The sequence below is a fragment of the Chamaea fasciata genome, unplaced genomic scaffold, assembly GCF_029207755.1.
Source record: "Chamaea fasciata isolate MVZ Bird 193981 ecotype frontalis unplaced genomic scaffold, bChaFas1.0.hap1 SCAF_4, whole genome shotgun sequence".
Taxonomy (NCBI): domain Eukaryota; kingdom Metazoa; phylum Chordata; class Aves; order Passeriformes; family Sylviidae; genus Chamaea; species Chamaea fasciata.
The window spans coordinates 83154293-83179249 of record NW_027094089.1 but is presented as its reverse complement, the minus strand read 5'-3'; the positions used below and the strand labels follow the sequence as shown (position 1 = coordinate 83179249).

At 40.2% G+C, this 24957-nt stretch overlaps 1 protein-coding gene across 2 annotated transcripts in view; it reads left to right on the top strand.

Moving 5' to 3' along the window:
* Window positions 1-24957, top strand: part of DIAPH2 (diaphanous related formin 2) — a 171011-nt gene that overhangs the window by 118500 nt on the left and 27554 nt on the right. Inside the window, exon 29 of one of the 2 annotated variants that reach the window (XM_066182233.1) lies at window positions 384-2258. The exons of the other annotated variant lie outside the window; for it this stretch is intronic. The gene's annotated coding sequence lies outside the window, so the exon portion shown is untranslated. Of the gene's footprint in view, window positions 1-383; window positions 2259-24957 lie in introns of those variants that run through there. 2 annotated transcript variants of the gene reach the window in all.

The following is a 24957-nucleotide window of genomic DNA, read 5'->3' as shown; positions in this document are numbered from 1 at the left end:
GTGTTCTGCAATTTTTCATTTGAAACATGGCTTACAGTAAAAAATGCAGTCTTAAAATCCCTACCGTTGAAGTTATTTGGCATAAAAGCTTGGTTTGGATATGTGTGGCAAAAGAGAGTCATAAATAAGCCAAGTTTATCCACCTGGTCCTCAGTGAGCCGGGGTTAAGTTTGTGTTGGCTGATGACTTTTTCTAGAGGAACAGAAGAGTAAAGGCAAATTCTATTACCCTCTTTAACACCAAAGGTAGTACATAATTATTTTTAATTTGCCATGTGTGTGATCTTATGAAAAAAATAAAAAGAAGTGACTTGATTTGTTCATACTGTGAAGTCAATGCAGTTCCAGTATCATTCTTAATTCAGGGCTTGTTTCTGCTCTCAGATCAGATGTGAAAGAACTCCTCGCCTCGATCAAAATTTGGGGTTTTTTTCCCTATCTTGAGAAGTTTTGAGAGGTGCTTTCCCTATCATTCTGAGAGATGCTTTATCTGTGTCGTGACTTGAGGAGACATTTGTCACCAAGTGGTGACAAAGCAAAGCGTCCCAGACCAGAGGAGTTTGCACAAAATCTGCTGCAGCTGAGAAGACCAAGATGATGATTGAACCTGGGTCAAAACTAGGGACTACTAAGCAAAAACAGGGGGCAGAGCTAATTAAAAATCCCTTTGACTGATCTTCTGCTTTATGTAGTTACTTTGACTTCTGCATTTGGACTTTCATTGAGTCAGGTGATATTCCAGTGGGGCCTGGCTTTTAAATTTAAGGAGCTGATTGACTTTGGAGAATTCATGGTGAGAAAAGGACTGGGTTTTCCAATTCCAAACTCTGGCCAACTGTAAGTGATCTATAAGAGAAGAAGGCCATAATGTAAAATTTTCAGGGGTACTAAAAATTGAGAATAGGAGGCAATAAATGTTAGTCCCAGTCAAATATCTCATTTAAACTTTCATGTAAAATTTCTCATGTGGTTTAGAAACATACATGACATCTGGTGAGTAACTTGTCTACACACCAAAAGACTCGCCTAAAATTGTGGCTGTGACAATTCTGAGCAGTGAACTACAGCATGAAAAACCTGGGACCACATTTACAAACTTCCACCTCTCTCCTTCAAAAACAGAAGGAGCAATGACAGTTCCCTCTTTGCTGCCACTCTGTCCTGCAGAGTTACAGCCAGTGAGATTGGAATTACCAATTAACTCCCTGCCTCCTGTGGTTCAGTGGGAGGGGGAAAAAAAAAGCAAATAAAAGGCATGGAACGATGAGGTTGGGAGATTTCTGGGCTTGCTGGGTCATGTGGTTGAGATTGGCAATTGTATAGTAAATGGAATAATTCTGTCTGTGGGCAGTGCACAGTTGCGAGAGTTTTCTGTGCATTGTTAGAGCTGAACTCCTCTGGAATCAGCCTGAGTTTGGGACACTCATGGGGAAAAAAAACCAAACCAAAACAAAAAAACCAAAAACAACAACAACAACCAAAAAAAGATGTTGTTATTTCCGAAGTTAGACTTGTCCAGTGAAGTTTTGAGTTTGAACTTGTCTTGGTTACACATTATGGTCTGAGGTGAAAATCTATTGTTTTCTGTTTGGGCGCACATCTCATTCTCCTGTGTCTGGAATTTAATTTCTTTAAGAGATGGTGATAACCGGTGCCCTCTCCCATATATACAAACTCTGGCAACCTCCCTGATCCTCTGGGCCATTGTTCCTGTGGGAATTGTTGTGGTTGCCATTTAGCAAGGAGAAAAAACAACTCCAGCTTGCTTACTTTTTTTAGTTTTGCTAATTACTTGGTAACAGGTGGCCCCTACAGAAAGGCAAAAAACCCCCTCTCCAAACCCCTAAAAAACCCACAAAGAAAACGCCCCCCAAACCACTCAGCATTACAGTAAGTTCACATTTGTACATTTTTTTGTGTGTGTGTTCTCCAGATCTGTGTGTTTCCAAACTTGCTTTTTTCTGTTTGCATCTTCTCATGGTGAAAATTAAAACCTTAGAGGTTTCACACTCTCACAGTGGCTGCAACCAGAAGATGATGGAAATTTAGCTTTCGTTGTGTTTTCTTGGTTTCACAAAGGAAATTTAACTCAAAAAGAACAAACTGTAGTATAACTACTAGTGGCATTTTTTGATCAGTTTGGCTCAAACCCCACAACTCTGCAAAAAATAAAGAAAAACAAGCCAAAAAAAAACCCCTGTGTGTGTGTTCCCTGCTGGCTTTAGGTGAGTGGGTTGGACCTGGGAGGGATTAATTAATTTGGATAACAGAGTTCCAATTACTACAGGCTTACAATCAGCCCAAAAGAGTGTCATTCCACCTCTTCAATTTGCCTTTTTCACAGAGGCTGCTGCTGTGCCTTGCAGACTGTTTGTACTTACATGGTCATGTCTTTAAAATACATTCAGTCAGATTCAGACTGGGTAGGAGGTGGAGAAGGGAAGGGAGTGGTGCTCTGTTCCTCTAGAACACAGGGGGCCTGCTCAACATTGCAATGCTCCTGCTGGGCAAAAATCAAATGGTGAAATTTACAGAAAGGTTCAAAAAAATAAAACCCATTTCAGATATGTTTAAGTGCATTATGGTTTTTTTGCTAAGCCTGGAAATGAAAAGCTACGCTTTAATGGGTTGCATTACAACCCCAGACTTTTCCAGCAAAAATGGTTTTGTTATCAGGTCATGGAAGTAATAATAATAAATCCCTGCCCCCCCCCTCTAGTTTTACATTTCATTCTATTTTTATGTGTTCCTTCTTCTGTAGACTTCTCAATGTGCAAAAACACTGTGTGGTTTCTCTCTCCTGAGCTCATTACTCCACCTTTATTGTTTCTAGCCACTGGATTTTAGGGAGAGAGATTGTCCTTTCGGTGGATTGCTTTGCTTATGGAGCCTATAAAATAGTAATTAGAAAACAGTTTCTAGAAATGTTGGTTCCTCTTCCAAAAATACACTTGCATTTTGCAAGTTTGCCAATATTGGTCTAATAAAGAGCAGTGTTGGGTGGCATTTATCACAGGGTGCCATTAAAATCTGCATCCAGCACTGCTGCTGCACAGTAATCCCTGCCCTTTTTCCTGGCCCTGGGGTATGAAATTATTAAAAGAAGACCAATTCAGGAATAATTCTTTCTCTAAATTAGCTTAAGCAAATTTCTGCAGAGAGCTAACTATTCTGCATAGTTTCTTTCTATTACGTTTCTAAGTTGTTTTTTTTTTTTGCCATGGAATTTAATTTCTTTAAGAGATGGTAATAACCGGTGCCCTCTCCCATATATACAAACTCTGGCAACCTCCCTGATCCTCTGGGCCATTGTTCCTGTGGGAATGCAGGGCTGGAGAGGACACGGATGAAAGTTCTTCTGCTTTAGATCTCTGAATTTCTTGAGGATTTCCTGTGCTCTCTTAGCACACATTTTGGATTGCTCTTTAATTCCTGCATCAAAATCAAATCAGTTGCTGCTCTGTAATTATTTCCATGCTAAGAGTACACCTTGAGACAGTGAACGTCCCTGGTTCAGTCTCAGCATCTGATTTGTGTCTTTGGTGGGACCCATCTGAAGGGTTTCCACTCCCTGTTTAACTTTTGCAAGAGAAAAAGGAGTTGTGGCAAGGGAGTGTTCCTGTTACTTAATGGTTTTTGATCATTTTCATGTGGCATTCAGGCATTTTAATTTAAAATATGGGCTTGTTTAAGTAGGTAGATATTTTACATTCCATCAGAATTCTAATGGAAGGTTATCATTTTAGGAATACTGTGTCTTCTGCTTGAAGATACAGCCGTGATTAAAGACTCACTCTTGCTTGTCTACCTTGCTAAACCAATTTTACCTTTGCAGTGATTATATTAAATAAAATCTGGAGGGTTGGTTGGATTTCTGGGTGCACAGTCCTCATTTACCTGAACCACATTCAGATAAAATCCTTCAGTCAAAGCAAATTTGCTTTCCTGAAAGCATTGTCAGTCATTCTGGATGTGACAGTTGTCTAAATAAGCTGGGTTTTGATGTGCTTGCATCTGTGAATTGGTGAGAATATCATAAATGTTAAAATGCAGGGAGGTGGGAGGTGCGCTGAATTTGTGCTCAATAAAATGTCTTTCGGAGGAACAGATCCTTAACATTAAATACCTGTTATGAAGTTGGAAATATCCATAATGGACTATAAAAATTTAGTCTCGAGTTTAAAAATCAGTTCGTATTTTAAACTTCTTCATCCTTTCAGACGTTTTTTGCTTTTAGGAGCTGAGTATTTAAAAAACATATTTGCTATTCAGTTGTGTTATGGAGGATTTTTGCTTACAGTCAGGTGTTGTGGATTAATGAGACTCACACATGATCCAAGTGCTTCAAAATTACCACATCTGTAATAGCAAGAGCTAAACAAGATCACCAATAATAAATTCACTCATTTTGCTATCATGGCATTATTGTAGATTTGAGTTTGCTTTCATTTCTAAATATAAATATGGGCACCATTCAAATCGAATCTCAGCAAATTACCTGAGTCCTGAGAGCTCCATAAACAGTCCCAAAGCTGTTTAAAAATAGGTATTTGTGGTATAATCTATTTTTACTGTGTCTGCACTTTGTCTTATGGCTTTTGTAATTAAAGGAGTAGGTAGATAATGCATTTTTCTGGTGGCCTGGCATGAAAGAAACAGCTTTAATATGTGGAGATTTTACTTGACAGGGGGATGTGTCTCTGCCCGTGACATGGGCTTGGAAATAGATTGTTTTTATTGTCCCTTGCAGCTCAAAACTGAATTTTAGGAGTTTTCAGAGGAGTTCTTCCTACAGGCAGGAGAAGGGGGATAAAAAGGGACTAAAGAGGCTTGAGCCTCCAGCCTGCTCAGGATTGTCCAGGTTTTTGGATGGACGCCTCATTCCTTCGAGCAGGCAAGGAGTGAGGAGGCTCTGGAAACACCTCAGGACCACAGACTGGGCAGACAGAAAGACAGAAATTGGAGAATTCTGTACATTTGCATAATTGCTTTCACCTCTGTTGATGTGTTATCCTTCTCTGAGGCAAGTGCTGGAGATTGATTTGTTGTCTTTAAAATTGATTTTCTGATCTTGGTATGCAGGAGATTGTCCACGTGTTGGCCTAGAGCATGCCAAGTGTTTATAAATGTTTGGTGAGCTAGACAGACACAGAGAAATGGGACTGTGAGCTCTGGGTTTCATATCTATTGCTGCTGCTTTCTCTAAACCCAAGTTGTCATTTGCCATGTTGTGTACTCTTCTTTCCCAACACAGGAATGTTTCCTGAACAAGTGGAAATGTGCCCTCAAATGGCAAAGCCACGTGCCCCTTCTGCTAAATGTCCTTCAGAAAGTTGTTGTGCTATGTAATTGTAACTAATTACCTCTGAGTTTGTTGTTCATCTAAAGCTTTTAATTACTTACCCAGGCTAAGGAGAGTCCTGTACCCCTTGCTTTTATTAGTGTGCTCCAGAGTGCATTTCAGTGCAGTGGGGAAAGTTTTCTCTGTAAAGTTCCGGAATATTTTTCAAGTTTCAGCACTTTTAAAAACCAGCACTGCTGTTACTTTACTCATCGAATTGCCCCTAAGGTGCAGAAATAGGAAATTATGAAATTTTGTGCCTTTCGAAGTAAAACTGTCCACGAATGATGAGGGCAGTTCCACTGAGGATTTTCCTGCAGCCTCGTGGCATTTCCAGGTTGTACCACAGAACATCTGAACTTGTGCCAGACAGGTGCAGAACTGTGCCGGTTACTCCGTACCCTGAAGTTGAGTGCTGTGTTTAATTTTAAATTTTCATACATATTTATTTATGTTTATTTCTTTAAAGTTGTTTTGGTCTGTTTCATCAGAGTACTCTGCAGGCACCCAGAACAGCTCTAGAGTCACACGGAGTGTTTATTACAGATCTTATTTCTCTTAGAGCTGATTTGGCACAGTTGCCTCTGAACCTCCTAAAAGCCCTTAGAAATCCAAAAGCCTCTTTGAATGTCCTGTGATTTTTAGAAATAAAACAAAGAACCAGGGAATTCTTCACAGTAACCAACCTATCAAAAAGAGTGATCCAGGAGGAGGCTCCCAAGGTCACGTAGGGGGATTTTGTACGAGCTGGAAGTCACTTACCATTCTGAATTTATTTATTTCTTAATTCACACTGAATCTGAAAACTGTTCTATTTTAATGACCTAAGTTCTGCTAGATGGGAAGGCCTCCATTTCCAGAGGTTGATAGCTGAATTTTGGCTACATTTTTATGCAGCAGCTGAAAGTTGGAGGAACTTCTTTTACATGCAGAAAAAGGATATTCATGCATTCATTTACCAACTACATGAGTAGTAATGAACGATATGCAAGGCTAACTTAATTTGCATTTGGCCATTTGAATTTTCTTTGTCAGTGCTGACACTGTTATCATGCAATTATTGTGAAACACTTCTATTTGAAAAATTTTCTCCCACAGTACTGTTTACTGAGGTAAAGCACATTGGCTTTAATATTTTAATATATATACATAATGAATGGAAAGGAAAGAGATGAAAATCACTGTTGCAGTGCATGACTTGGGAGGGGATTAATTGAAGTGACATTAGGTCCAAATGGTTATTTTGTAGATAGGGAGAATTTCTGTTCCATCCCGTTCTGGGCACACAGTGTAGAATTGAGTCCACCAACCTCAGCACAGAGACACTGGCCTGGAGTTCTTAATTGTGGCTGTCATCTGAGCTGTAAGAACTTAATTAGTTTTCTTCCTGCAAACACAATATTTACCCTGTGGGTTATGATGTAACAGAGCAAACCATGAAACTTCTCATTTTCTTGTTGCATTAGCAGGAGAAAATAAGATTCTCTGTTCAGCACACCCAAAATAACAATGCTCAGTTCCAGAGTGCTGATATCATCTGTTATGCCATCCTGTGAGAGGCCAGCATTGCAGTTGCCTCAAGAAATTTTATTTTCCTGATGTTTTCAGTTTAAAAATCTCCGAGGGGAGAAGTTAAAGATCTAGCACAGGCGTGCAGTGGCGGAGGGACAGCAGGTTGGGGCCAGCAGTGCTTTTGGAGAAGCTCTGCAGAGGAGGACACCAGGTGTGGAATGGACAATGCAACCTTGCATTCTGGGCTTAAACTTCTGCTGTTGTGATCGTGCTTGTCAGAGGTGCGCTGCCCAAAACCAAGAGTTGGATCTTTACAGCTTATTACAAGTGGAAAATGTTACCAGTTTTGTGGTATGGATTTTGTAATATCGCCTCATCCTCAATTTAATTGGTTTTATGCTTCTAGGAATTTGGGAGGAGATCATTTTAGGGGAGCTGGTTTGCGTATTGGCAGGTTGTTGGCCGGTTTTACACTGTGATTTTTGGCATCTTTCCACAAAGCATCTCTGGCCACTAATTCACAGTGTATTTGGCTTAAAAGGCTGCAGGCCTGGCTTTGCATGACAGTGCACTTTGTCAGGGTGCATTCCGTGCTGTGCTGCAGGCAAGTCGGAATTTCGGGAGCCGCATTGGGACCGGCTCAATCATCACTTCAAACCCAATTTCCTGTTGGTATCTCCATTGCATTCCTGAAGCTGCAGCACAGGTGGTTCATCTAATTATTGCACATTATTGCTTCAACATAATGTAGCTGAGCTGGTACATTTGTAATGTATGTAGTTCCAGAATTGCTCTCACATCCTGAGCACTATCCATGCTGGTTAATTGTGGGACATTTGCACTGCTAGGTTGTTTCAGTTTCAATACTGTTACATTCTAAAGGGTGCTGCAATTAGAGTGAAGTTATTTTTAATGATGACTGAAGCCAGATGTGAGATATTGATGATGTACATTAATAGTAATTCTGATAGTCCTGTATTTTGAGGAACTAGTTTCAGATCCTGGAATTTCCTTTATTCTGTAAAACCCAGACACCAGCCTTAAAAGAGTTGGTTTAATTTAGCTATCCTCAAAACACACTGCAGAAGTGAACCTTTGAGATGATTTGTTGTGTCTCATTAGAAGATCTCTGCATGTTACACACCTGATTTCTCTTTTGGAGGAAAAAGTGATATAATGGGCTTTGATGCAGGATTTTGTAACATTATCACTAATATATCTATTAGTGTGTGCATTAGCTCATCTCCTTTACCCTCTTATGGAAGTATATAATGTCATAATATTGTTATTTAAAATCTATATACACACTGTACACTGCCTTCCAGATGGAGGTCTAAAAATAACAAAGATACTACAGTTCTTCCTTAGATCTACATTGCATCCACTTCTCATTTTCTCTGTGATTTCTGCATTTTTTCCTTCAATTTTTTTGTTGCATTGGGTATTTCTTCTGTTGGCAAAGAAGATTCTATTTAAATAATTATAAGGCGAGTATATAAAATTTTACAACACTGTCTATGTGTCTGTAATTCCATGAATATATTACTGGAGTGGAATGTCAGCCTTTCTGCATTTTTCCCTACAAATTTAAATTACAAATTAAAATAGACATACCGCACTGAAATAGGGAAAAAATGTTCAGTCATTGTGAGAATGATACTTTTTTTTTTTTTCATTTTAAAGGGAACACGTTTCTAAAATAACATAATAGGGGAAAAAACCATTATTGCCAGTGTTCCCTCAGGAGGAGGAGAAAAAATTCAGCTTGGAGGGCCCCAGCATTTTCTATTCTGTGATCAGGTTACATTGTCAGCTCACCTGCTTTCAGCTCTGTAAGAATTATCTCTGAAACACAATGGGGTGGAGGACCCAAAAGGTTCTTACGACTTCATAGAGCAGAATTTGAGTCTGGGAACAGCGGCAAATTCCAACATTACTGGGGGCTGATTAAAATCCAGCAAGATATTCAATCAAAAATTTGGAAATTATTTCCTTACCAAAAAAAAAAAAAAAAAAAAAAAAAAAAAACAACCAACCAAACAAACAAAAAAAAACCCAAAAAAAACCCCACCATCAAAAAACCAAAACAAGACAAACCACAAAAAAAAAAAACCTACCGAAAAAAACTAAACCAGAGCAAGAAAAACCACCTAGATCTAATTATTTACTCCTGAAAAAATACTTCATCATCCCTGTCAGACATTCCAAAGATGACTGGCAATTTCTTTACTTGTAAAATCTGTTCATTACAAGACGGTTTTGACAAAAGCTTATTTTATTTTTAAATCTACTTTACCAGAGTGTAAACCTTAAGGGGTGATTTACCAGAAGTTTCAATGTTTTTCTCCTGATAGGTAACCACTCAAAAGGAAGCTGGAATTATGTTTATGGAGTCTTCTGAATATTTATTTCCTGTTGAAGTAATAGAGACACTATTACTAAGTAATACACATTTCAGAAAAAAAAAAGGTGTCTCTTCACTGAAGGCAATCATGATTTGTTTTAAAGGAGCTCATCATCTGAGTGAACCGATATGAATCAATTTGGGTTGTCCATAAACTTCTTAGGAAAATCTCTTAAAAATGTGTTGTTAAAGAGTCAGAAAGTTCTGTAGCACCGAGGGGGGAGGACTTAGGGAGATGGATGAACCTGTATAAAGCAGCTTTAGCAGTTTGCTGGAATTGGATTTATTGGTAGGACAGGAGGGGAGGGGATGGAACAGTCAAACACCAAGCTTGGCAGTGGAGCACAAAGCCTCTTCCAGGGGGCTGGATTGCTCCTCGGTGTGGGCAGGTGCTGTCCAAGCTCTGCAGAGCTCTGCAATTCCATGGAGATTGAACTGGAGGATGAAATTGTATCATGGGAGGGAGAAGCAGAAACGCCTTTAGTCCTTGCCTGGGTCCCTGTGGTCAGGCACTGCAGCCCAGCTTGGATTGTCCGCTCAGTGACCACGTTTTGCAAACACCTCAGCATTTAACACCCACTGAGACCTCCCTCTCTTGCCATGTGTGTTTTGGGTCCTCCATGCCATTCTGTTTTGGACATAATTCTTACAGAGCTCAAAGCAGGCGAGCTGACAATGTGACCTGATCACAGAACAGAAAATCCTGGGGTCCTCCAAGCTGAAATTTTTCTCCCCCTCCTGAGGCAACGCTTGCAAGAATAACTTTTTTCCCTATTATGTTATTTTAGAAATGTGTTCCCTTTAAAATGAAAAAAAAAAAATCATCCTCACAATGCACACCTGTACAAATTTGAGGGGAAAACATCCTGAAAGGCTTCAGTACACCATGGCCTCTGGGGGTTTTTGTTTGTCGTCCAGAAGAGCAGAAAGGCTGTGGGATTTTGCATTTCTCAGGAACACTTAATGTTCGGAGAGCTCTCTGAAATGGTCTGCAGGACTCTTTGGCACTGAAGCTTCACGTGCTATCAGGATTGTTTTTGAATTATTGCTGATGGTTTTCTAGACACAGCTCATTGCTTACCATCCTTGGGAGGCTTTGTTCTCCTGCTCTGCAATTTGTTGGGATGCTTTCAGACCTGCTTTGCCTTCACACCTGCCCTGTTATTTCCTTTCAGGATAAATACAATAAGCTGTCGCAAATAAAGGCAGGACTTAACATTAAACAAATTATTATAAGGCATGGGAAATGAGTAACAAAACAGAAAGCACCTCGTGTTTCTTAAGCAATTGTTGTTTTAGAAACCCCTTAGAGCAGCACAGTTCCTGTGCTGAGGCAGTTCTTCCCTCACTTGCTGTCCAGTGCCTGATTTTCGGAGCACATTTTGCCCTCCAGATGTCAGTAGAAACATCTTCCAGACGATTTTCAATTCCTTTGTGTGGCCAGAATCCCTGACTTAGAAAAAACCTGTTGGCATTTTCAGGAAAGCAAAGGTTTAAACTGTTTAAAGTCTCTATAACTGGAGGTAAAATTTCATTTAAAAAGGAAATCATTTTAAAACCAACCCACAACCCAAACGAAACAACAACAAACCCACCCGTAATCTTTGTTTAGGACCTTCAGCTGCTGGAAGTGTCCTCTGGCCTTTGTAGTCATGACTAGAGTTGGTCGCAAACTCAAGAGGAGTTAAAACAGGACAAAAATAGTTCAAATCTTGATGCGTCTGGTAATTTTTCCAAAGCACATCTCCCATGCCCTGCAGTTTCTCTGCAGTTCGTGTGTATTGAAGAACAAAGAGATCAAATTCATGCTTGCATATTCATGTCTTTGTTTCAAAGAGGCTCATGGATGGTGGAAAAATGGAGAAATTATCCTAAAGCTGCCAGAAGATCAAAATATCTCAGAAATGATGCAAGAGGATTCTTTAAGGATCACTGAAATACCAATCTGAGAGAAAAGTTCCTGCAAAATATTGATAATAAGGCAGTGTTACTCTGAGAATTACATGTATAGAAGTGTAAGAGAATCCGTGGATTTTAATTGCACGTTGTCATCTTTAAACACAATGGCTGCAGCTTTAGATTGCTGAGGACCTTCTAAAAATTGACTTACAAAGGAACCTTTTAAGGATAAAGGCTAGAGTACATTTGAAAAATATTGTTTGAGCAGTTTGTGTTTTCTAGCATAAGATAACTTTCATAGGGTTTAGGATTGCAGATTTTGAATATGGCACAGCTTGTTGTAAATGAAAACAGGAGCTCTTAAAATGCTTTTAATTTATTTTAATTTTTTTTTTTTTTTAAACTTCCAAGGGTTAAGGAGGAATATAGTAGAATGGATTTCAAAATGGAATTAGGAACTTCTAATTAGATTTCCTCAGACAATAACTGTAGAATACTTTTAAACAGAAAAGTACTTTTAAATTTACACGCATGACCAGGTTCTTGTTTGACTTCACGGATGTTCTGAGGAGTGGCATGAACTCAGATGGAAGCTGGGATCTGCTCCAATGAGTGAGGTATTCAATGGCCCATTATTCCATTTACAAAATATGAAGATGTATTCTTTCCTAAAACATCTTTTCTTGTAAGTGAACAAAAGGCAGTTGAATCTCAATAGAAGCCTCTGAATACAAGAAAAAAACCCAAACTGCAGCTCCAGCTATTAACAGGTTGTATTTAATATGGAAACAAGAAACACTTGTAGGAATGTTTAGAAGCAAACTCTATTATTTAATTGCAAAAGGAATGGCAAATAGGGACCAGATGTGAACAGAACTTCTGTTAAAAAAAAAAAAATAACAATCTTTTATCTAGAAATCAAATTAACAGCTGGTGTTTTGTACAGATTGTATCAGGAATTGAAATGCAGAGAGGGCTCTGGTTTCTCTTAGTGAAAAGGGGCTCAGCAGGGTGTTTTACTGATGTGGGTGGTGCAGCGATGTGACCTGGAGTGACAGGAGACAGGAGCAGCAGCACTGGGTACTTGAGAGCCCGGGAGATGTTGTCAGGTGAGTGCAGCATCACCTGGGGAGGAGAAGCACGTGTGAATCTTGGCACTCTGAGCTGGGGGAGCCTCAGTGCCAGCCACAGCCCACGCCTGGAGCTGCCCTGTGCTGTGGGAGAAGCTTTTCCATAGCTTGGAAAGGGTTTGGGTTTCTCTGCAATTCAGGGCGAGCACGAGGCTGCAATTCCCCCTCCTCATTTCTATACAAATATTAATCAGTGAGGAGCAGGTTCAGAACTCCCCAGTTGGACAAAGACTCGGTCCCATCACTTTTTTTTGTTTCAAGGGCAGTTAGGAAACTCTGTCTGGCCAAAAGCAGCTCCACCTCTCCTGTGTTACATTCCCTGTTCTTTTCTGAGAGCCTGATCCACGAGTCAGGGCAGGCAGAGCAGGACAGAGGAGGCAAAGGCAGAGTTGCAGCCCTGAGCCTCCCAAGCACAGGAGATTTCTTCCTCTCCCTCAGCAGTCCTTGCACCACCCATTGCAGCAAGAACACCTTCACACTGCTGCAAACTCAAAGATAAACACGGTTTTGTTACTTCAAAATTGCATCTTTTTTTTTTGTTTTCTAAAAGTCTTTCTGCAATTATGATTTTAGGTTAATTTTCTACCAGATTTTTCTTCCAGATATGAATATATTTATAACGGACTCATCTTCAAGTGCAATTGCTGTTCCCCAGTATTTTTTTTTTCCTTCATTTAAAATGTGATATAAAACGCAGAAGCAATGGAAAAGATGATGTTTGGGGCACTGTGTAGCCTTTTGATTTCCACTTCCTACTCCTTTTTTCTGTACACAGATAACTCACAGAAATCACAGAATATTCTGGGTTGGAAAGGACCTACAGGGATCATCAAATCCAAGTGTTAAGTGAACAGACCATGCAGGGATTGACCCTTAACTTTGGTGGGTTCAGCATCCTCCTTTGACCAGCTGAGCTCATCTCTAGTTAGATGTATATTTTCAAGGTTTTTTTTTTTAATGTCTGTTTTAGAAAGGGCTTCACTTTGAACAATTGACATTAAAAGGTTGCAAATGCTATTTTTTAAAGAAGAAATCTCTCCCAACAGCTCGCTGTTACTGTCAGTACTTCAGGTTAAGTGTAAATACTCTGGGCGCTGGCTTTAGCCTTTCGAAAATTACTCAATATGAATTTACTGTAATGATGGGCTAATTAGTTAAAGTTCACTGAGTCTAGCTAAACACACAGTGTTTGATTTAGAGAGATAAATCTGTGCTCTGTCAACCTTTTCAGACATAATCCTACTCCCAACATTATGTGACAGGTAGTCAGCCCGTCAGGCCCGGGGATGTGCTGCAGCTCTTCACTCTTCACTAGTTATTTATCTCGTGGAGCAGAATTCACAACTGCCAGATGGGAAGTGGGGAGCACCAAAGGAAACGTTTCTCAGCCTTCCTTTCCTCCTTTCATGCAGCAGGAAATGGTCTGGAGATGTGGCTGGAACTCACGTTGCTGTCTTTTGGGGTTTTTGGTTGCTGTAAACTCTCTCTTTGCCCTGTGTATTCTGAAATATCTATATTTAGAAATGCTCTGTTATAAATAAGACTGTGTTATAAATAAGACCCTGTTATAACTAAGACTCTGCAAGCATTTTTAACATTATGCGTTTTCAGGGTATTATACAATTCCAAAAGATAGATTTCAGAAATGTCTTCACAAGTGAGGCGTTCGCAATTTACCAGATGACCCAAAACCCCCAAACCTTTTTTTGGCTCATCTGTGGCATCTCTGGATGTTATTGGAAGGAAAAGGAAAAATTTCCTTCCTTTATTGGAAGGAAAAGGATGAGTTGTTTCTGCTGTAGTTCAGAAAGATGTGTTTAAATCAGTCATTTACTGAAGACTGTCCCTGTCAGCGGGGAGATAAAAGCCAGTGAAACAAGGTGATGGTCCTCAGGCTCCTGTGCTGATGGGTGAGCAGGGCCACTGGATAAAAGCAGCTTTCTTCAGAGAGCATCAAAGCCCCAGCAGCAAAACCCTTTTTTCTCTCAGCTGCTCAAGCAGTCTGACCCAGGAAGAACTTGCTCCTTGGCCATAGATGAGATCAATTGTTTAAAAAAAAAAAAAAAAAACAAAAAAAAAACAAACGACCCAAACAACAAAAGGACACACAGGTGTCATGTTGTACACAGAATTTTCGGACAATTCGTTGTAGAAATCCTGTCATTGTAGCAAATGAATAAACTGGAAGGGGCTCCTGGGAAAAGCCCTTATGGTTTAAGGAGAAAATGACACTGACTGGGTTCCGGCTCGCAGTGAAAATTAGCATTCAGCAATTGAGTAACTGAACTAACTTGAACAAACTGAAAGCTTATCTCTTAAATATTTGATGGACCTGTGGGCACCTGAGAACTTCGATGGGTTGAAGTGATGTCACCAGAAGTTGTTGCCAGCTTGTGTCCCAGTGCTGCCCACTGGGGCCGTGTGGATACCACTAGGTGGAACCATCAACCCTCCCTTCCTGGCAGGAAAAAACTCACTCACAACTCAAAGAGCCTTTTAAAGGGACGTGAGAAAAGAGTTTTTGTATTATTTTTTTTCGTGCGTCTGTGAGGGAAGAAATAAATTGCTGCCCGCTTGGCTGAAATTGTTTTTGCTAAAATAGGCAATACAATCTTTCCTATATGACCACTGGGATTATGTGTACTGGCAGTAATGCAACCTTTGCAGTGTTCTTCACCCCAAAGTTTTTGGGTATGTGTCCCAGTTCCTGCTAAAATCCCCTTTCGTGGTCTGTAATCAGTTCTCCAAAAATTAGGCCAGGCTTTAACATAAATTTCATTCTTTGTAGGTTTTTGAATGAGTGGCGTCAGTGAAGGAGAGCCCTAGAAGTACATTTCTTGGAATCACATTTAGTATTTGTATACTTTAATTCTCTTCTTAGCAAAAAAATAAATGTTTTTTCGCTAGGGAGAACTTGAATTCCAAGCAATGACTGTGAGTAAGGGATAAGACTTCTCGGGTTTTTTTTCTAATTTACTAGAAAAAGTAAATTTGCTCGCATTGTCCTGTATTGTGCATGAGTCCCTTCATACAGTAATTAATCTTTCAGTGCTGTCACAAGGCCGTGCTCACTCCGACTGCAAAGCCCTGACGCGTTGCTGGAAGTGGGGATCTGTTGTGAAATGATGCAACAGCACTAAAAATAATTGCACCCTGAAACTGGGAAACATCTGGGAACGGAAACAGTTTGTCATTGTGCTTTTTCTTTCTTTCATTGACAGCGGTGATTGTAGTAAAAGATAAGCAGAAAGGAGAACTTTTGTGGCGAGAATAGTTCCCCAGGTCTTATATCCCCTCTTTTTTTTCTGTCTTTGGCAGTAGCAAAGGGGAAGCTTTTCATCTGGGGACCCACAGAATGCAGCTGCAGACAGCAGGGGGAAGAGTTTGGTCAAATTGCCACTCTACCAAACATCTATAAAGAAAAACAAAAAAAATTTACATTCCCGATGACAAATCCAAGCTGAAAGTTGGCCTTGCCTGTTGTCATTCATTGCCATTCATATTTAGGAAGCAGACTGCTGTGATAATTGATTTGATGGTCCAGCTTGAGTGGAAGCACTTCTGGGCATAGCAGGCCTCAGAGATGCCAAAAAAGAAGAAAAGGTGGGAATGAAATAATGCACTACTTTCTCCTCAGAGGCATGTGGCCCAGTTTTTGAGAACAGAAAAACATGCTTTAGAAGAAGGAGGAAAAAAAAAACTTAGTAACTCAGTAATAAGTACAAAAATGACCATATAGCCTCAGTCAGATAAAAATAGGCATTCAAAGAGAGACAATGAGTGTACATATTTTACTGGCAGGTGAATAATAGGAGAATGCTGTGGAAATAATCTGATTTTTAACGGACTCTGTCCAAGGGAGTACCTTTCTTGCTTCTTTTTTTGTGTAACAACAAAAGAGGCTCCCTCTCCTCAAAACACAGGCACACAAAAAAAAAAAAAAAAAACAAACCGAAACCACCCAAAAAAACAACGTTTAAATTTTTTTTAAGCTTTCCAAAGAGGAATTGATAGTTTGGAAAAAGGGAACAAATGCAGTTATTGGATTTGAAAGGCAATATATGTGCTTGGATTATGTGAACTCCCGTTGGGTTTATTTACTTCGGGCATAGGTGATAATGAGGCTTTTCCCTGTGTTTCTGGCCGTGGGGCAGTGTTCACCCACAGCCTCCTGCTGGTATGAATAACTCAGGACACCGAGTGCTAGTTGGGGGAAAAAGTAGATTAAAAAACTTTTGTACTGCGTGCTTGACCTCTTAATCACAACTGCCAGCACCCTTTCATCGATTTAAAGACCCAAACAAAACCAGATAAGACGTGAGCCATTGAAACACAAAACTGTAATCAGAACTGGTTTGTCTTTTGGGCGATGATTATTTACTTACAAAACCAGTGTGGTCCCTCAACTTGCTGAACTCTTTGTATTCATAGCCCTGAATCTTTTGTCCAGGGCAAAGCAGAAGTAACTGAAACGTACCAGTAAAGATTGAAAAAGCAGGGCTGGATGAAGGAGCAGGAGGTTGGGAGTGTGCTGTCCCAGGTCATACATGAATATTTCTCTCTGATTTTCATGGTTTGGAAGGACCTATCTTGCCTTGGTGAGATGATAGTTGGTGTAAGCATAGAATATATTCTACAATTGGAAAAGAGTCTGTAAGAACATGCTCATTTATTAGGAGAATATATCAGATTTTCTTATATGTTAGGACTTTTAAAATTCCTTTTTAGTATATTGGAAGCAGAAGCTCAGAGTTTCCTGAGCCATTAAACATCTAAAAGCGAGATAACCCGTGTGCCATTCTTCCTTTGAATTCTTCTTGCTGTCTATCTGCTTATCTATAAAATTTCTCTTTAAGTATCAAACCACTCCATTAAACTGATGGATAGGAAACGTCACACGTGGCAGATGTTTAAAGGAAATGCTGTTTGTGTATCTCACCGGAAGAAAACTTCTCTGAGAAGCCTTGGTTTGAAGTGACGCTGAAGTTCAGGTGGGATGCTTGTCGTGGTCCCAGGGAGCTCAGGTGGGACAGCAAGGGAGCAAGTGGGACTTGAAGGGTTCAGGTTTGGTGGGGATTGATGCAGCAATTAATGAAATTAATAAAAGGTGGCAGCAGGAAGAATCAGCTGATGAGGGGAATGCCTTGGATTAACCCGACTCTGGATCACTGGTACATCGCTGCTGACTTAGTCTGGATCTGCACCACAGATCGATTTTCTCCTAGTCTGAAGTGTGTGAATTCTCCTCTGTGTTTGTTGGGAAGTGTGTTCTTCCTTCCAGGGTGTTTTGGAGACGTTTGTGACAAATGACTGTGTTTCCTAAGCACACAGATCCTGGTCAGTTTATCTGAGCTGGAGCTAGGAAAGTGCTTCCAGCTGAGCACACTGCAGTAAATATTATTAGACCTTGATTAAAAGATAATTGGAGTAATTTAGATTTTGACTGCGAATTCTGTGTGAGCCATTGTGTTGTAGTGGTAATGATTGGTAATTATTTTTATTCTATTTTCAAACTGGGCAGCATCTCCATGCTTCACTAACTGCATGCTGCTGCCTCTCAGGCAGAACCTGCACAAGGCTGAGGCCAGAGGAAATCCAGGGAATGGCCCGTGCTGGGTTTTCCAGCTGGAGAGTTCTGCCTGCACATGGAATATTGTAGGAGCTCACTGACCCCATGTGCAGCTGCTGGCCTTGGAAGGGGGAGCCTGGCACCAAGGAATTGGGAAACCTTCCCGCAACTGAGTGGATTTTCCACTCTAGTGTGTGGTTTACTCATAGCAGCACAAGTAAAACCCTTTTCATCCTTTGAAATACCCTTCCCCTGGCCATCTTCCTCCCCGTGGTGGTGGCTTATGTGTTCACAGCATCATGGAAAGGTTCTGGGAGGGACCTCGAGGTCACCTCAGCCAACCTCCTGCTGAAAAAACAGGAGCCACAGATGAGGGGCTGCTTCCCTGCCAAGCTGTCCCGGCTATTTCCAGTGAAGAATTTTCCAGCCCTCGTCTGGGAGGCCTGTGACATTTAATTGTTGTCACAGTGGATTTGGAGGTCACCCTGGATGAGCTCTGCCACCACACCCCCTGGTGCTGGCAGTGCCATCCTAAGGACCACTTGGGAGTTCAGGAAATTCTGTCCCAGAGTTGGGCTGAGCCCAGTCTGACTGCCAGATGTCAAAACACGTCAGGACAGAGCTGCACGTCCCGTGACTGGTTAAATGTGCCTTCTGTGCTGTCACATCATTTTTAATAGTCACATGCAACCGCTGCATCATAAAAGCAGCCCGTCCAAAGCTCTGCTCAAAGCAAAGGAGAGATCAGCACAAAAGCACCTTATTTAAAAGGGAAGAAAGCTATTGGAAGGTGACAGCTGGAATTCCAGTGCTTAATCTGTGTAATTAAAACTTCTCTAAGGAGCAGGAAAAGCAGGTTGGACTTGAGGTAGTTTTAGGAGTTAATTAGCAAGGCCTTTTTGAATATTAAGGATGCCTTTGAAGGATAAAGTTTTAAAAAACTAGTTCAGGGCTTTCAAACAGCATAAATTATGGCAGAAACTTTTTACGCATCCTGAAGATGCAGACAGAGTCATCCTCCCTAACCATGCCATTTCCTTCCATCAGAAATATAATCATAGATCCTCCTCAGTGTCTGATCTTCGTAAGGATTTATTAGCTTGCTAACAGTGTGGGGGTAGTTTAACTGGAAATAATATTTTACAGGAGATTTTTGCACATTCACCATTGCAAATACTGAAGTCAGTCGCTCTTTACCCATAAACTGAGTTTCTTCCTGGGCTGGGTGCTGTGATAGATCACCAATCTTGAAAACAGCAACCTGCATGTTTCAAGGGACAGCCATAGAATTATAGAGTGCTTTGAGTTGCAAGGGAGCTTGAAAATCATCTGGAACCATTCCAACCCCCCCTGCCCCACCTTCCATCAGCAGTTTGCTCAAAGCCGTTTTTAACATGGCCTTGAAACACCCCCAGGCAGGGAGGGGGGCATCTGCATCTCTTAGGGCAGCTACAGCCGGTGTCTCACCACCCTCACAATGAAGAATTTCCTCCTGAAATCCCATCCAAGCCTGCCCTCTGGCAGTGTGGAGCCATTCCCTGTGTCCTGTCACTCCCTGCTCTTGTCACAAGTCCCCCTCCAGCTCCACTGGAGCTCCTTAAGGCCCTGCAAGGGGCTCTGAGCTCTCCCAGAGCCTTCTCTTCTAAAAGCTGTGCCTTTTTACAAGGGAATGCAGCTGAAAATATGTCCTTGCTTGTTCTCACACAGCTCTGGTGGGTTTTTGTAAGCATTTGCCAAGAAATAAAACTTAAGCACGCTGAAAATTTGGGGCCATATCTCTTAAAGCATATGGAGAGTATGGGCTTGTTCTGTTCATATTTTATCTGGGTTTATGCTTTGTTTTGTGAATGCACTCACTTTCACGGGGAAAAAGAGCTCTGTGTTTCTTTTACATAGCTATGTGGGCAAAATTTAGAAGATGTACTTTACTTTTACTCACTTTTTATTAGTTTTGATGTACTCAGCTCTTAGAGAATTTCTCACCTGTGAGCTGCTTTAAACAGCTGTTACAACAGCAGAGAGTGCATCTTGATATGAAACTAAATTAATTCATGTGGTTTATTACCTGTGGGTTTAGAAAGCAAATCAACCTCAGAATTCTCTGTCAACTATCAATATATCAAAGCAAGACACACTTAGTGAATGGAGTGAAGTTCTTGTGGTATCTTTAGACATGGTTTAAAGAGGAGTGCGCTGTTCTTTAAGTGGGAACTCCAGAGGAACTGCAGAATTTTATAGGACTCAGTCATTCACAAGGCATTTATTTAAGTATATTTTAGTAGAACATTCAATCTGTTGAGCATTTAGTTTCCCAAATGTTCAGATTAAAAAAAAAAATAGTAATAAAATAAAAATTTCAACAGGCTTCAAAACCACTTGAAGAGTCAAAAAATCCAGCTCTGAAAAGGAAGATGAAGGTATAAATTAGCATTTGAAGTTTCATCTCTGCCCAGTGGTGAACTATTTAGAAGTGTTGCACTGATTGCTTCATGAGTCAGTACTTATCTTGCTCCTTATAAATGCATTGTTTTAGAAATGTATTAACAGAACTGTCCAGAAGTGAAATGCTCTGCCTCTAAGATCAGGGGGCTGTTAGGGTTCCTAGTTAGAGGAAACAAATGACAAAATAAAGCGAATAACTAGAGTAACAACAAAACCCAAGCCTGAGGTTCATTATAAAACAATGTAAAAACAGCAGCATTTAATGGCAACCTATTAAACAGTGGCCTTACAGCAGAGTAACTCTCCCAGCTGTGTTGAAGGGTGCTGGTGGAAAGGCACATTCCAGTTGTGGTCTCAGCTGTGCTCAAACACCAAGGATGAGAATTTGTTAACCCCGAGAACTGCACCTCCAGCCCAGTTTGGCCCTACAGCTCTGCAGATTGTTTCTCAATTAACAGGATGTTTGGCATACAGAGAAAGCCTTCATGGTTTGTAACTGAAGTATATTGAAGAAATAGTGTCAGGCATGAAATAATTTATTCAGTTGTTCAGAGTGTTGTGAGGTTTATGGTAATACAAAAAGAAACACAACCTCATGGTGGAGCATATGTCACGTCTCTTCTCTGTTATACTTCAGCCTCATTATTTAGGATTTTTGGATGCCTTTTCTCTGGCAATGTCTACCTCAGAATCACAGAGAGTGACTCTGATGCTTGTGGTGTTTGTCAGTGTGCCCTTGCCCCGATTCCAGCAGTTTTCAGCAGGAATTATGAAGAAATGCTTCTTGGCATGTTACACACAGGAGTACCTCAGACAGCATTTGAATGGAGCAGACAAATCTCTGAGTAAAATGCTCCATGAGCAGGGCTGATGTATTTAAGAACATATTTTAGACAACCTGTCTGTGGTGCAAATTAAAGATGTGAGAGGTAAAACACTTTTAACATAAACGTCAAAACATTTTATCATTCAAAAACCTCCATGTCTTTTTTATCAGTCACTTCTTGATGCTGTGTGAGGGGGAAGGTTCAGACCTTAAAAGTCACTTTTGCTGTGCAGAAAATGAGACCAAAAGCTCTGTGTACGTAGAGATATTACACATGTGTGAATCTATGTTGGATTCTATGTAGACAAGTATACACATGTGTAAAAAATTCTGTGCTGGCACCAATATTTCAGGAAGCTAAAAAGTTTTATACTGACTCAAAGCACCCAGTTCAAAACTGGCTCTGCTCGCAGAAATAACCCAAAATGTCCAGTCATTTCTGTGAGAAAGCTAAGATGTAGTTTCAGTGTGTAAACATATTTTAGCTGACTTGTAAATTTTCCTTTTAAGACACTCCACGCTGTAGCCTGTAGTTTTAGTGTCACCTCACCATTTATCTCTGACTCTCATAATGCTTTGAAGAAAATATTTAAATTACAGAATAATTATGTCTTTAAAGATTAGTTCAATTTGTCTTTATTTCTCATTTTCTACACAAGAAGGATCTTGCTGCTGTTTCTCTCTCTCTTTTTTTTTTTTTTTTTTTTTTTTTTTTTTTTTTTTGGCCATAAAATTTACTAAGCATAAGTATTCAATTTGTGATATTTCTCATTCAAGTTATTTCCCATACTTGATAATCTGACTTCATCTCAGGTTAGTTGTGGGCTTTAGAAACCAAACCTAAAGAAAATATCTTCAAAAATGTCATTCTTGTGTTGAGTTTATTTCTAATTTGGCTACACGGCGGGCAAGGTAATGGTAACATCTTCTAGCTGTAACATTTATCTTTTTAAACTATGTTTTAATTTCTTTTATGGAAGCAGGGATTTGTATCCTGGGACAAGATAAAGTCCTGTTATGTGTATTAAATGTGTGCTGAGCTTGCAAGTCTATTTATAGTGCAAAGATGGAAATTGTCCCTTAGTGTCAGGCTTGTCACTGGTAAACAGTGCTTGTCGAGAGGAAATATTTCTATCAGCATTGGAAATACGATTGTTCGGTCAAATAGTTGTGATTTGGCGTTAATTTTAAGTGCCTGCTGCTCAGACCTTTATTGGGGCTCCTGAAACAAACCCCACACTCCAAGCTCTGGAGTCAGTTTTGGCAAAAAGGTTTTTGCAGGTGATACCAACCCTCTCAGTGTTTGTTTGTCCTGCCATGAGCTTCCAGGTGACAAGTTGCTATAAAACGGGTAAGGTTGTGCTGAGGGGTGTTAGCAGGTAAACAGCTTTTTATTTATAGTTAATCCAAGTTGTTTCTCTTCACCTTCTTCTACCTTTAAAAGTGTTAAGAATCATCATTATCCTATAACTAGCCCCTTCAACAGCTGAATATAAAAGTAATGAGATATTTATTTTTACAGCACAGGGAAAAAAAAAACGGATACTCCTGAAGTAGGAAAATGCTTTTATCATCATGAAAACAGTTTTGTTCTATTTCACACAGTTTTAATTACTGACCTTTCATGAATAATGTGTTACTCATGGTTTTTAAGGATGGCAGAGCATTCCAAATTTCAATTTGTCTTCAGCTCTTTTATTGACAAGGCAAAGGATGTGAGAGTTCACAAAATGCAGCCAGCATTTGTCTGTGAAATGGAGTTTCTTCATCAGAAGATGCAAATGTCTAAAATACTTTTTTAATATCCTCTGATACTTTGTTGTCAAATTTTTTTGCTGAATAGTACACATATTGCAAACTAAGAAACAGTAAATTAATTAAAACAATCAAATTAAACAACTCAAAACTAATGATAATTTCTGCTGCAGAGGAACAGAAAATTTATTTTGTTTTGTTTGTTTGTTTCTGGTGCTAACGTGGCTCAAACTTTCCTTGTCATAACCCAGTTTCTCCCAAGGATAAGTTTTTCTCAGGTGCAAATAAGGATTTTTGCAACTCCAGGCACCTTTTCATATCCAGTGTAGCTCTGCTACTTCTAATTCTGCTACTTTTAATTCTGCTGCCTGAATTCCTGTATGAGTCCCAAGGCTGGCAGGAGAGCACTGTTGGCCATTTGAGTTGTTAGTCTTCACAGATAATTTTATTTACTGTTAATTATTCGCTGTTTGCAGTCACATATTTGTGTCTGAAAAAGATATTTTTATCCACTGGAGCTGCTTTGTTGAGAATAACTAATAATAGTTGCTCACATCTCCGACCGTAAATTCTCAATATTTCCCACAAACATCATTGAAACAGAGATTTTTTCTAAACAACAAAGGATAATTTTAAGTGCGTTGCCTCTTCTGATAGCCTTATCTTTCTCCAAAGTTTAGAAATAGTCAAAATAACATTTTGGTGCTTTCCTGTCTTTTGCTCTGACGTAGTTGGTGCAGTGGTGTTGGATAATGTGTTTTAGAGCTGTATTTCCATTGGACTGTAGATCTGTAAAGAAAAAATGCCTCACGTAATATTTTCAGTAGTAAAGCAGAGTTGATGAAAGCGACCAAAGAACACTACTTGTGCCTTAGGTTTTTCATGCTTTCAGAGTATCTGAAGCTACACTTTTCTTGGCTCTGCAGGGTGTGATGATGAAGTGGTGTCCAGTTTCCCAGCTGGTTGCATAATTCATAGTCCAAATATAGAGCAAATTAGTGGAGATTTTTTTACTCTGTTGGAGGAAGTTCAGTTTGGAAGTGATTTCCGTGCAGATAAAGCCATAGTGGTCTTGTGATATGTGTCATTTCATTCTGACGCCTTTTCTAAAGGGCAGCGAGTTGTCTTTAAGGCAGCGTTGATTTTTCAGACATAACCTCAAAATTATTTAATTGAAATACATTAGTTGGAGTTTCTACTTGCTGCTTCACATGTAGTCTGGTTCTTGAGAGAGCTGTTTTAAAGGAAGGTATGACTGTGACCACAATGAAATGAAATAAAGTGTTCTGAAATAAAGTGTTTGAGGCTTTTGGGGGAAGGAGAGAGGTGAAAAGGAGCATTTTGGCTGTGCTGAGGGGCACTGATGGGGCTGTTCCGTGGCGCTGCCTGCTCCTGCTTCCAGCAGAAATGTGCTGCTCTAGTCAAGGTGACTCAGAGAGAAAACCCAGGGGCAGCCTGACTTTGCCATCCCCTCGCTGGGTTATGCACAAATGAAAATAGACAGGCCCGTGGTATTTATGTTTTATAAAGCTGAGCACTTAAAGGCGTCCTAATAAACTCCTCCTGAAAGCTCTGCTGGTGCTGCTGTGGTGGCAGAGCCTCTGCAAATGTCTCTGATCCTCTGCTTGGGTGTTGTGACGCCTCTGGTGTTATCCTGGCAGCTGCAGCCTTTGCTGTGCAGGTTATTGGGCAATATTTGGGGTTTGTGTGTTTGGCAGATATTTGGGATCCGTGACGCTCTTGCTGAGCCCTGTCAGGGACAATCTGTCAGGAAACAGCCCTGGAGAGCACACACAGACACCTCACTCTTCCCACAGGGACACACAGCTTTGGGAGGGTGATATTGGGGAGTTTCAGAATTATCTGTGCCTCAGAGAATTAAAATTATTAGGAAAATGTGTATTTTAGGCCAGAGTAAGATATCCCACGTGACCAAAATAGACAATTGAACTCCAGGTGCGATGGTAGCAATTTAAAATCAGCCATGTGCCTCAGCAAGGGAAATTTCCAATACGGTTCATGCGTGACAGTTCCTTTTTCTCTCGGTTATACTCAAACCACTTAAATTATTCTAAAGATC